Below are 12,922 nucleotides of genomic sequence, written 5' to 3' on the forward strand. Positions count from 1 at the left end.
TGACAAGACAGTGCTGAATACAGAAGTGCAGCAGTGTGCAGGGATCCACAGCATGTTTGCTGCCTTGAATCAGTAGTGACTTCGTGAACTGGGTCGTGCAAGCCAAATGGATGGCGGCTGAAAAGACTTACTTTGTGGCAAGCTTGCTATCGACACAAGACTCATCGGTCACCCATGCCTGCGATACAAGGATGTCTGCAAGCAAAACCTTAAGTTGACCAAGATCGGAGTCGGTGAATAGGAAGTCCTCGCTGCTAAGTGGAGTGCCCGGAGACGAGCAGTCAGGAAGGACATGGGCAAAGCAGAGGACAAAAGAATGACTAGGTGGTGGTGAAGAGAACCCACTAGAAGGAAAAAACATCAGACCAAGGCTATTCATCTGTGTCAGCCATGGGAGCTGCCATTCATGGATCAGCCTTCACAGCCACAGCATGCCAACATTGAGGGCATTTAAAAGTTTATTGGATAAGCATATGGATGATAATGGCATAGTGTAGGTTAGATAGCTTTTGTTTCGGTGCAACATCGTGGGCCGAAGGGCCTGTACTGAGCTGTATCGTTCTATGTTCTATGCGATGGTCAATACAGAAATGACACATACAAATCTATCATTTTCTGAGACTGACAGATGTCCTAACAATTAAAGCAAGGGCTTGAAAAGTGATGATTTCCTGAAACGAGACACATTTTTGTCCAAATCCAGGAAAAATAAAGCAGAGCAGGATTGGGTGGGGGTTTTGGGTTCTGGGTGGGTTGGATGGGGTTGTGAAACCATCTGGGAATGCTGAAAGCAGCGGCAAATAATCTGAGGCTGAAAATGATAATTATTATAATAATTATCTTTATTGTCACAAGTAGGCTTACATCAACAACTGCAATTAAGTTACTGTGAAAAGCCCCTAGTCGCCACATTCCAGCGCCTGTTCAGGGAGAATTCAGAATGTCCAATTCACCGAACAGCACGTCTTTCGGGACCTGTGGGAGGAAACCGGAGCACCCGGAGGAAACCCACGCAGACACTGGGAGAGCGTGCAGACTCCGCGCAAAGCCGGGAATCGAACCTGACCCAGAAAGTGAAGCACAAGTGCTACCCACTGTGCTACCGTGCTGTCCTATGAGAACTGCCTAGTGGGATAGGGTAAAACTTTAAAATGCAGCACCCCAACAGCATTAGGTCGAGATGGTTAGACAGGATTGGGCTTGCTATACAGATTTTATACAGTTGAAATCATTTTTATTGTGTGCCCGTTTCGGATCACGTGCTGATTTCAAGCTGATTCCTAACTGTGCACTATTCTTGCTGGGTGTCCGCATTGGAATCATAACTGGCGTGAGCTGCTTTTATTTTGCCCGGTTTCGAGAAGTTGTTGATTTTGTTTGTAATCACTCTCCGAGCCGCTACCCTGGGGAAAATTAAGCAAACTGCTACCTGAACTGACATTGTATTCATGTGAAATTTTGTGCTCCAAATCTAATTGATAACATTTATCCTAATAACTCTATGTGCCAATTCATTTAATTTTGTACCAGCTAAATGGCTGGCTATGCTGTTCACAACACCCTCCACTTGGTTGCATGCTGCAGAGGCTGTGCTGTAAATCATGGCTGTTTGAGGATTCTTGCGGCATTCAAATTAGTTGCATGTTTCCTGCATCACAACAGTCACTAAACTTCTAAAATATTTTGTTGTCTGTATAGTGCTTTGGGAGACAGTGAGGTCGAGAAAGGAACAGAGGGATAGAAGGAAGCCAATTCAGCCTTTGCATAGAGTTCCACGAGATTATGGCTGAACTGTATTTTAACTCCATCCACCCATCTTGGCTCTAGGTCCTTTAATATCCTGGGCTAGCAAAAAAAACAACGCTCAGATTGAAAATATGAGTTTGGCTAGAATCTACTGGCTTTTATAATAGAGTATTCCACACTTCATTGTCTTCTGCATGATCTTGTCTCCTGGGCACCCTGGCTCTGGTTTGAAGATTGTGGGATAATATTTTGGGGGGAATTTGAAAGGAATTGACAAAGTTGATAGAAACCTTTTCCATTGAGGAAGTCTACTATAGCTACTTTGCTGGTTTCTCAATTGTATTGGTCCAGAAAACCATCCCGTACGCACTGCAGAAATTCCTCCTCTATTGCACTGTGACTAATTTGAGTCACTCAATCTATATGCAGATTAAAGTCACCCAGAATCACAGATGTTCCTTTAACACACATCTCTGATTTCCTGTCTAGTGCTATTCCCAACATTACCCCAACAAATAGGGGGAGGCAGTGGTGTAGTGGTATTGTCGCTGGACTAGTAATTCAGAGACCCAGAGTAATGCTCTGAGGACCTGGGTTTGAATCCCGCCATGGCAGATGGTGAAATTTGAATTCAATGGGAAAAAAAAAAATCTGGAATTAAAAGTCCAAAGATGACCATGAAGATGAAACCATTGTTGATTGTCATAAAAAGCCACCTGGTTCATTAATGTCCTTTTAGGGAAGAAAATCTTTCGTCTTTACCTGGTCTGGCCTACATGTGGCTCCAGGTCAACAATGCTGTCGATTCTTAGTGGGCAGCACGGTAGCATTGTGGATAGCACAATTGCTTCACAGCTCCAGGGTCCCAGGTTCGATTCCGGCTTGGGTCACTGTCTGTGCGGAGTCTGCACATCCTCCCCTTGTGTGTGTGGGTTTCCTCCGGGTGCTCCAGTTTCCTCCCACAGTCCAAAGATGTGCAGGTTAGGTGGATTGGCCATGATAAATTGCCCTTAGTGTCCAAAATTGCCCTTAGTGTTGGGTGGGGTTACTGGGTTATGGGGATAGGGTGGAGGTGTTGAACTTGGGTAGGGTGCTCTTTCCAAGAGCCGGTGCAGACTCGATGGGCTGAATTGCCTCCTTCTGCACTGTAAATTCTATCTATCTATGAAATGTTTCTTGCCCCTTACCTCGACCCAAACAGATTCCATATAATCGACTAATATTTTTCCTCAATATTGTATTAATATCTTCTTTCATCAACAATGCATCTCCCACCACCTTTTTCTTTCTGCATTTCCTTCCAAAACCTGGATAACCCTCTTAAGTTTAGCTCCCATCCTTGGTCACCTTAAAGCCATGTCTCTGTAATCCCAACTATATCATATCCTTTTACATCTATCTGTGCAACTAATTCATCTATTTTATTTCAAATGCTCTGTGCATTTGGGGACAAAACCATAAAGCCAGTCTTTTTTAAGTTCTTTGACCTGTCCCTACTGTTTTTTATAGTGACATTATCTGATACAGGTCCTTGTTTTCTATGCCTATTACCTTTCTTATTCCCATTGCTGTCTTTTTCTCATTCTTTATCCCCTTGCTCTGAATCCTTACATAGGTTCCCCCTACCATACTAATTTAAACCCTCCCCAACTGCTCTAGCAAGTACCCTCCCCAAGGACATCAGTCTCAGTCTTGCCAGAATGTAACCCGTCCAGTTTGAACTGGTCCCAATGCCTCAGATATCCAAAACCCTCTCCCTCACATCATCTCTTCAGCCACTTATTCATCCAATATACCCTGCTATTTCTACTCTGACTAGCACGTGGAACTGGTAGTAATCCTGAGATTGCTACCTTTGAGGTCTGGCCTCTCCACTTTCTTCCTAACTCCCTATATTCTGCTTTTAGGACCATATCCCTTTTTACCTATGCCGTTGGCACCAATGTGCACCACGACTATTGGCTGTTCACCCTCCCCCTCCAATATGTCCTGTAACCACTCTGAGACATTTTTGAGCCCAGTACCAGGGAGGCAACATACCATCTGGAGTCTAATTTGCGACTACAAAAACACCTATCTACTCCCCTTACAATTGAATCTCCTAAACCATTGTATTCCCACATTTTTTACTCCTCCCCTCTGCAGCAGAACCAACCGTGGTGCAATGGATTTGGCTGTTGGCTGCTTTCCCGATAGAGGTCATTCCCCTCAATAGTGTCCAAAGTGGTATATCTGTCTTGCAGTGGAATAGCCATAGGAGATTCCTGCACTGCCTGCCTAGCTCGCTTGCTCTGCCTGGTGGTCCCCCATTCTCTTCCTGCCTGTGGAATCTGAGCCTGTGACACCCTTTCTATACTTGTTGTCCACGAGACGCCACAGTGTCCCCAGCTGCCCGCTCCAGCTTCGAAACCTGGGCTTACAGGAGCTGTAGCTGGAGGCACTTTCAGCGTACATGCTGGTCATGCGCACTGGAAATGTTCCTGGCTTCCCACATGGAGCAAGAGGAGCAAATCAAGGATTTGAGCTCTCCTGCCATGACTTATCCCTTTAATTTAAAGCTTTGGAAGATCCTTGATATTAACTTTTATCCAATTCTCTGTGGCCCTTCTTTCCATGTCCTCTTTGCGAAGGAACTGGCGATTGGTTCGGTTTTCTTCAACAAACCGTTAGTAATTGTCCGGAATATTGCCGGCTGTTCACAACCTGACTACTTCTATATTCTGTGAGCCACATTCAGTTACTGTAAGGGAGCCAGGTACTCCATATTTCTTATTTCAATTCAGATTTGCATCAACATTTGATGTGGATCCAAGTAAGTACCTGTTTTACGTTTGACAGATATTAGCTGCAGCCTGATAACAGTCAAAAGCTGCAGAATCTCATTGAGTTGATGTTGCGAACCATGATCTTTCCTCAACTTGATCATCTTGATCTTTATGTAACTCACAGAAGTGGAGTAGTTAAGTACACAGCTTATCCTTTTCACTAAAGATTAGATAGAACCCAACCTCAGAAACATGTTTGAGATGACTTTGTTCCTAATTTTGGAGGTTAGCCATTTATTGCATTATTTTATAGGGCCGTTTTTTAGTCTTCTGAAACTACGAAAATGCTCTTTGGCAAAGTAAGCTTGCTCTTTTTAATAGATCAACCCTATCGCCCCGAAGACTGCCACCAATGGCATGGTTTCATCTTAACCCCCACGACCTTGGACATGGCCTCGAAGAATGTGGTCCAGAATCCAATAAGTCTTCCACAAGGACTAGAACATGCGGGAGTAGTTGGCCGGCTGTTCCCCCTCCTCACAGCTGTCTTCCACTCCTGCGAAGATGCCGCTCATGTGTGTCCTGGTCAGGTGCGCCCTGTGCACCACCTTCAGTTGCACCTGGCTTCGACTCGCACATGAGGAGGTGGACCTGTTGATCTCTGCAAGATCTCGCTCTATAGTCCTCGCCCTAGCTCGAGGCTGAGTTCTTCCTCCCACCTCATTTTGTTAAGTAAAGCACTCCCCTCTTGCAGTCGTCCATATATGTCCACACGTTCCCTTCCCTAACTCCTTTGATATCAGTCTGTCTAGCAGAATGTGCCTGGGTAACCGGGGGAACGATGGGGCCTCCTTGCGGAGGGAGGCCTGTATCTAAAGGTACCGAAGCTGCTTCCCTTTCGGGAGTTAGGATTTCTCTGTTAGTTCCTCCAGAGTTGCCACTCTCATCGACAATCATGTCCCTGACCCTCAACATCCCCTCCTCCCCTTTCCATGTTTGTATATGCGTGTCTATTCTGGCCGTGATGAAGCTGTGCTTTTTATAGATAGGAGCCGAGGCGGAATGTCCCTTAGCTTGAAATGTTCTTGAGCTAGTTCCATGCTTTCAGTGATGCTACCACCATCGGGATCATCGGTATCCAGTGCCCGCAGGGACACCCCTACGCAGGAAGTGATGAAGATCGCGAGTGATCTAAACACAGGAACTTTGGCAGGACGTTCATCTTTATCATCTGTACTGTCCCTGCCAGGGAGAGCGGGAGTGAGTCCCACCTCCGCAGGTCTCCCTTCACCACCACCTCCAGGCTAGACAGGTTCTACTTGTGGAGCCGAGCCCAGTTGTGAGCTATCTTTTAATAATCTTCACTGGTGTCACAAGTAGGCTTACATTAACACTGCAATGAAGTATCTGCATCCACAGGTATCTGAACTTGGTTTGGACCAGTTTGAACGGCATTGTTCCCAGCTCTGCTCCTCCCTGGGGGTTCACCAGGAAGATTTTGTTCTTGCTCGGCTTTAGTTTGTATCCTGAGAAGGCTCTGAGCTCCCTCAGGAGTTCCATTGTCTTACCCATGCTGGTTAGGGGGTTTAAGACATAGAGCAACAGGTCATCTACATAGAGAGAGACCTTGTGCTCCCTGCGTCCTCTCCGAATGCCTCTCCACCCCCCACTGAACTGAGCACGATAGCCAGTGACTCAATTGCCAGAGCAAACAGCAGCAGGGACCACGACAATCCTCCCTCTGTGCAGCTGGAAGTAATTTGAGCTGGTGGGCATTTGTCCATACGCTCTCCATCGGAGTGCTGTACAGCAGCTTCACCCACGAGGTGAACACTGGCCCAGACCGTTCCAGTACCTCAATGAGGTACTTCCACTCCACCCAGTCAAAGACCTTTTCTGCGTTCAGGGAGTTGATCACCTCTGGTGTCTCCTCCCCAAGTGGGGACATGACCGCGTTCAGCAGGCGTCGGATGTTTGCCGTCAGCTGTCTGCCCTTCACAAACCCGGTCTGATATTCCACCATCACGTCTGGCAAGCAACTCTTCAGTCATCTTGCTGGGACCTTCGCGTCAGTATTCAGGAGTGAGATGGGTCTATTGAGCCACACTCCGCCGGGTCTTTGTGTTTCTTCTGGGTAATTGAGAATCGAGGCCTGTGCCACCATGGATGACGCCCCCCCCCCCCCCCCCTCGACATCGAGTCGTTGAACATCTCCCGCAGGTGTTTTCTACCCTGAAAGACAGGAAGTGGCACTGTTAGGTGAAGATGCGGGAACTAAAATTAATTGTCCAATTTATTTACACAACAAATACTACACAACTAGACAGAAGTGACGTGGGACTTGTCCAACAGAATGCTGACAATATCCAGCAGATTGAACAGCAGCTGTGACCAGAGAGTAAAACCAGTTCAGCAAGTGATGACCAATCATCAGAACTTCAGCATGAAGCTGGTCGCACAGATCTTGGCTTCAAAATTCAGAATAAAGATAAAGACCATTCTTTATACTGGTCTTGACTCGGCCTTTTCATGAGTTTTCATAGATGATGATAGGCATCTTCCGAACCTCACAGGGTGCAGGCAATGCTAAGCATGAAAAGGGCTAGAGGGACTGCAGTGTTCACGGTGGTCTTTCTGCTCCACTCACTGCTTGCTGTTGGCCATTGAAGCCACATCTTGCCCACTTGATGCTTTGAAACTGTGGCCTATACTGCTTTTAATAAAAGCTTTCTTGGTGCTTCAACTATTTAAGATGTGCTGAACTCATCTGGAAACTTGCTGACTATTAACGCTTTAGTAGCAGAGCCAACTTTTGTCTCATTGTCGATGTTGCCACCTCCTGAGTCAGGAGCACATTACTGTGGGTGCTGGAAATCTGAAATAAAACTAAAAAATACTTCTGAGTACTCTAAACATTCTATTTTCATTTGAGTCGGCGGTCCAGGATTTGAACCCATCTCCAGGTGACATCCAGCAGATACTTGCGTTCCATTACATCACTCTCCCACGGGATGAATGTGAAACATATGAAAACAATAACAATGCCAGACTATTGATCAGCCTGTGATTCTTTCCACTACGTCACACTATTCTCAATGGGACAGATACAAAAACAACACGCTAGCAGTTCAAACCAGTCTGCTATTGCAGTTTATGTATCGAATACCATTTTCCTTCAGCGTGCCAGCAATTTGAATAGCACCTAGCGACAAGCTCCTTCATCCAGATCAAAGAATCGGTCTGTGTTTGCAGATTGCTGGACTCCAGTTACCAGTTTGGAGTTTGTCAACAAATGACTGCTTCCATTTCTGTGTTGCACCATTCAAAACTATAGACTAGTAAAGCTTAGCGATGTTTCCTTATCTGCAACTTTTGTCCCCCTTAATTTGCTAATTTGGTTTATTTCTCCTGTTTTTGCATTGTGCTCTACATTGTCACTTTGAAAAGCAGTATGAATTAAATGGAACCGTATCTTGTAAAGTTCACTGGGTTGGGTTCAGATTTTGTCTGTCTTTTCAGTTCAGAATAATGCTAATACAGAGGATGTAGTCTTTGTTGAACCAGCTCCAGAACTTGCTTCTCATTAAATTGATATTATCTGGAAAGGTATTCCTGACAAATAATCATTTTGGCATTTTTACATATTGCAAACATTCCACTTTTTAAGGGATGTGCCCATTGCTGGGTAGGCCAACATTTATTGCCCATCCCTAATTGCCCTTGAGAAGATGGTGGTGAGCTGAACTGGAACTGCTGCAGTCCATGTGTTGTAGGCACATCCACAATGCTGCTGGGGAGTTCTCGGATTTTGACCCAGCAACAGTGAAGGAACAGCCGATATATTTCCAGGTCAGGATGGTGAGTGACTTGGAGGGGAGCCTGCAGCTGGTAGTGTTCCAAGGTATCTACAGCCCTTGTCCTTCAAGATGGTAGATGTGAATTTGGAAAGTGCTGTCTAAGGAGCCTTGGTGAGTTCCTGCAGATGGTGCACACTGCGGCGTCGGTAGTGGGGAGTAAATGTTTGTCGACGGGGTGTCAACAAGTGGGTTGCTTTGTTCTGTGGAGCTTCTTGAGTGTTGTTGGAGCTGCACTCATCCAGGCACGGGGAGAGTATTCCATCAACTCCTGACTTTTTGCCTTGTAGCTTGTGGACAGGCTTTGGGGAGCCGGCGGGTGAGTTACTCCCCAAAGGATTCCGAGCCCCCCTCCTGCTTTGTAGCCACAGAATTTATATGGCTAGTCCAATTCAGATTCTGGTCAGGATGTTAAAAGCGGGGGATACAGTGATGGTAATGCTATTGAATGTCAAGGAGCGATGGATAAATTCTACCTCGTTGGAGATGGTCGTTGCCTGGCACTTGTGTGGCACAGATTTTACTTGATGTTTGTCAGCCTAAACCTGGATATTGTCAGGTGGAGCTGAATTTTGACATGGGCTGTTTCATTGAACATTGTCCAATCATCAGCAAACATCCCCACTTATAAGACATGGGAGCAGAATTAGGCCATTGGGCCCATCGAGTCTGCTCCACCATTCAATCATGGCTGATGTTTTTCATCCCCATTCTCCTGCTTTCCCCCCCTCATAACTCCAATCCGCTTATTAATCAAAAACCTAACTATTTCTGTCTTAAAGACACTCAGTGATTTGGCCTCCACAGCCTTCTGCGGCAAAGAATTCCACAGATTCACCACCCTCTGGCTGAAGAAATTCCTCCTCATCTCTGTTTTAAAGGATCGTCCCTTTAGTCTGAGATTGTGTCCTCTGGTTCCAGCCTCTCCTACTAGTGGAAACATGTTATCCATGTCCAATCTATCCAGGCCTCCTGTAAGTCTCCGTAAGACCCCTTCACCCTTCTAAACTCCAATGAGTACAGACCCAGAGACCTCAATTGCTCCTCATATGACAAGCTCTTCATTCCAGGGATCATTCTTGTGAACCTCAAACAAAGAACAAAGAAATGTACAGCACAGGAACAGGCCCTTCGGCCCTCCAAGCCCGTGCCGACCATGCTGCCCGACTAAACTACAATCTTCTACACTTCCTGGGTCCGTATCCCTCTATTCCCATCCTATTCATGTATTTGTCAAGATGCCCCTTAAATGTCCCTATCGTCCCTGCTTCCACTACCTCCTCCGGTAGCGAGTTCCAGGCACCCACTATCCTCTGCGTAAAAAACTTGCCTCGTACATCTGCTCTAAACCTTGCCCCTCTCACCTTAAACCTATGCCCCCTAGTAATTGACCCCTCTACCCTGGGGAAAAGCCTCTGACTATCCACTCTGTCTATGCCCCTCATAATTTTGTATACCTCTATCAGGTCTCCCCTCAACCTCCTTCGTTCCAGTGAGAACAAACCGAGTTTATTCAACCGCTCCTCATAGCTAATGCCCTCCATACTAGGCAACATTCTGGTAAATCTCTTCTGCACCCTCTCTAAAGCCTCCACGTCCTTCTGGTAGTGTGGCGACCAGAATTGAACACTATACTCCAAGTGTGGCCTAACTAAGGTTCTATACAGCTGCAACATGACTTGCCAATTCTTATACTCAATGCCCCGGCCAATGAAGGCAAGCATGCCATATGCCTTCTTGACTACCTTCTCCACCTGTGTTGCCCCTTTCAGTGACCTGTGGACCTGTACTCCTAGATCTCTTTGACTTTCAATACTCTTGAGGGTTCTACCATTCACCGTATATTCCCTACCTGCATTAGACCTTCCAAAATGCATTACCTCACATTTGTCCGGATTAAACTCCATCTGCCATCTCTCCGCCCAAGTCTCCAAACAATCTAAATCCTGCTGTATCCTCCGACAGTCCTCATCGCTATCCGCAATTCCACCAACCTTTGTGTCGTCTGCAAACTTACTAATCAGATCAGTTACATTTTCCTCCAAATCATTTATATATACTACAAAGAGCAAAGGCCCCAGCACTGATCCCTGTGGAACACCACTGGTCACAGCCCTCCAATTAGAAAAGCATCCTTCCATTGCTACTCTCTGCCTTCTATGGCCTAGCCAGTTCTGTATCCACCTTGCCAGCTCACCCCTGATCCCGTGTGACTTCACCTTTTGTACTAGTCTACCATGAGGGACTTTGTCAAAGGCCTTACTGAAGTCCATATAGACAACATTCACTGCCCTACCTGCATCAATCATCTTAGTGACCTCCTCGAAAAACTCTATCAAGTTAGTGAGACACGACCTCCCCTTCACAAAACCGTGCTGCCTCTCACTAATACGTCCATTTGCTTCCAAATGGGAGTAGATCCTGTCTCGAAGAATTCTCTCCAGTAATTTCCCTACCACTGAAGTAAGGCTCACCGGCCTGTAGTTCCCGGGATTATCCTTGCTACCCTTCTTAAACAGAGGAACAACATTGGCGATTCTCCAGTCCTCCGGGACATCCCCGAAGACAGCGAGGATCCAAAGATTTCCGTCAAGGCCTCAGCAATTTCCTCTCCAGCCTCCTTCAGTATTCTGGGGTAGATCCCATCAGGCCCTGGGGACTTATCTACCTTAATATTTTTTAAGACACCCAACACCTCTTCTTTTTGGATCTCAATGTGACCCAGGCTATCTACACACCCTTCTCCAGACTCAACATCTACCAATTCCTTCTCTTTGGTGAATACTGATGCAAAGTATTCATTTAGTACCTCGCCCATTTCCTCTGGCTCCACACATAGATTCCCTTGCCTATCCTTCAGTGGGCCAACCCTTTCCCTGGCTACCCTCTTGCTTTTTGTGTACGTGTAAAAAGCCTTGGGATTTTCCTTAACCCTATTTGCCAATGACTTTTCGTGACCCCTTCTAGCCCTCCTGACTCCTTGCTTAAGTTCCTTCCTACTTTCCTTATATTCCACGCAGGCTTCGTCTGTTCCCAGCCTTTTAGCCCTGATAAATGCCTCCTTTTTCTTTTTGACGAGGCCTACAATATCTCTCGTCATCCAAGGTTCCCGAAAATTGCCGTATTTATCCTTCTTCCTCACAGGAACATGCCGGTCCTGAATCCCTTTCAACTGCCACTTGAAAGCCTCCCACATGTCAGATGTTGATTTGCCCTCAAACATCCGCCCCCAATCTATGTTCTTCAGTTCCTGCCTAATATTGTTATAATTAGCCTTCCCCCAATTTAGCACATTCATCCTTGTCCACCAGCACTTTAAAACTTACTGAATTGTGGTCACTGTTACCGAAATGCTCCCCTACTGAAACATCTACCACCTGGCCGGGCTCATTCCCCAATACCAGGTCCAGTACCGCCCCTTCCCTAGTTGGACTGTCTACATATTGTTTTAAGAAGCCCTCCTGGATGCTCCTTACAAACTCCGTCTAAGCCCTGGCACTAAGTGAGTCCCAGTCAATATTGGGGAAGTTGAAGTCTCCCATCACCACAACCCTGTTGTTTTTACTCTTTTCCAAAATCTGTCTACCTATCTGCTCCTCTATCTCCCGCTGGCTGTTGGGAGGCCTGTAGTAAACCCCCAACATTGTGACTGCACCCTTCTTATTCCTGATCTCTACCCATATCGCCTCACTGCCCTCTGAGGTGTCCTCTCGCAGTACAGCTGTGATATTCTCCCGAACCAGTAGCGCAACTCCGCCTCCCCTTTTACATCCCCCTCTATCCCGCCTGAAACATCTAAATCCTGGAACGTTTAGCTGCCAATCCTGCCCTTCCCTCAACCAGGTCTCTGTAATGGCAACAACATCATAGTTCCAAGTACTAATCCAAGCTCTAAGTTCATCTGCCTTACCCGTAATGGGTAACTTACCTCCTCTGGATCCTTTTTAAAGCCAGCACGTCCTTCCTTCGATACGGGCCCAAAACTGCTCACGATACTCCAAATGGGGTATAATCTTATGATGAAATGAAATAAAAATGAAATTAAAATCGCTTATTGTCACAAGGAGGCTTCAAATGAAGTTACTGTGAAAAGCCCCTAGTCGCCACATTCCGGCACCTGTTCGGGGAGGCTGGTACGGGAATTGAACCGTGCTGCTGGCCTGCCTTGGTCTGCTTTTAAAAGCCAGTGATTTAGCCCAGTGTGCTAAACCAGGCCCCTATGATGGAAAGAAGGTCATTGATGAAGCAACTGAAGATGCTACCCTGAGGAACTACTATCGTGATGTCTTAAAGCTGAGATGATTGAACTCCAGCAACTACAACTTTGTGCCGAAGGACACAAATTCTGGAGCACAGAACTTCAATATTATTGCCGGAATCTTGTCAGGGCCCAGAGCCTTTGCACCATCTAGTAACTTGAGTCATTCTTGATAACATATTGCGTGAATTGAATTGGCTGAAGACTGAAATCTGTGATGCTGGGGACTTCTGGAGGAAGTTGAGATGGATCATCCACTTGGCACTTCTGCTGCAATCTTCAGCCAGATGTTACGTGCC

The 12,922-nt window shown here is 46.2% G+C and overlaps 1 protein-coding gene across 4 annotated transcripts in view; it reads left to right on the forward strand.

Moving 5' to 3' along the window:
- usp19 (ubiquitin specific peptidase 19) overlaps window positions 1-12,922 on the forward strand; it is a 178,350-nt gene that overhangs the window by 22,760 nt on the left and 142,668 nt on the right. The window lies entirely within an intron of this gene.

This window comes from Scyliorhinus torazame, chromosome 13, assembly GCF_047496885.1.
Source record: "Scyliorhinus torazame isolate Kashiwa2021f chromosome 13, sScyTor2.1, whole genome shotgun sequence".
In the NCBI taxonomy this organism is placed as follows: domain Eukaryota; kingdom Metazoa; phylum Chordata; class Chondrichthyes; order Carcharhiniformes; family Scyliorhinidae; genus Scyliorhinus; species Scyliorhinus torazame.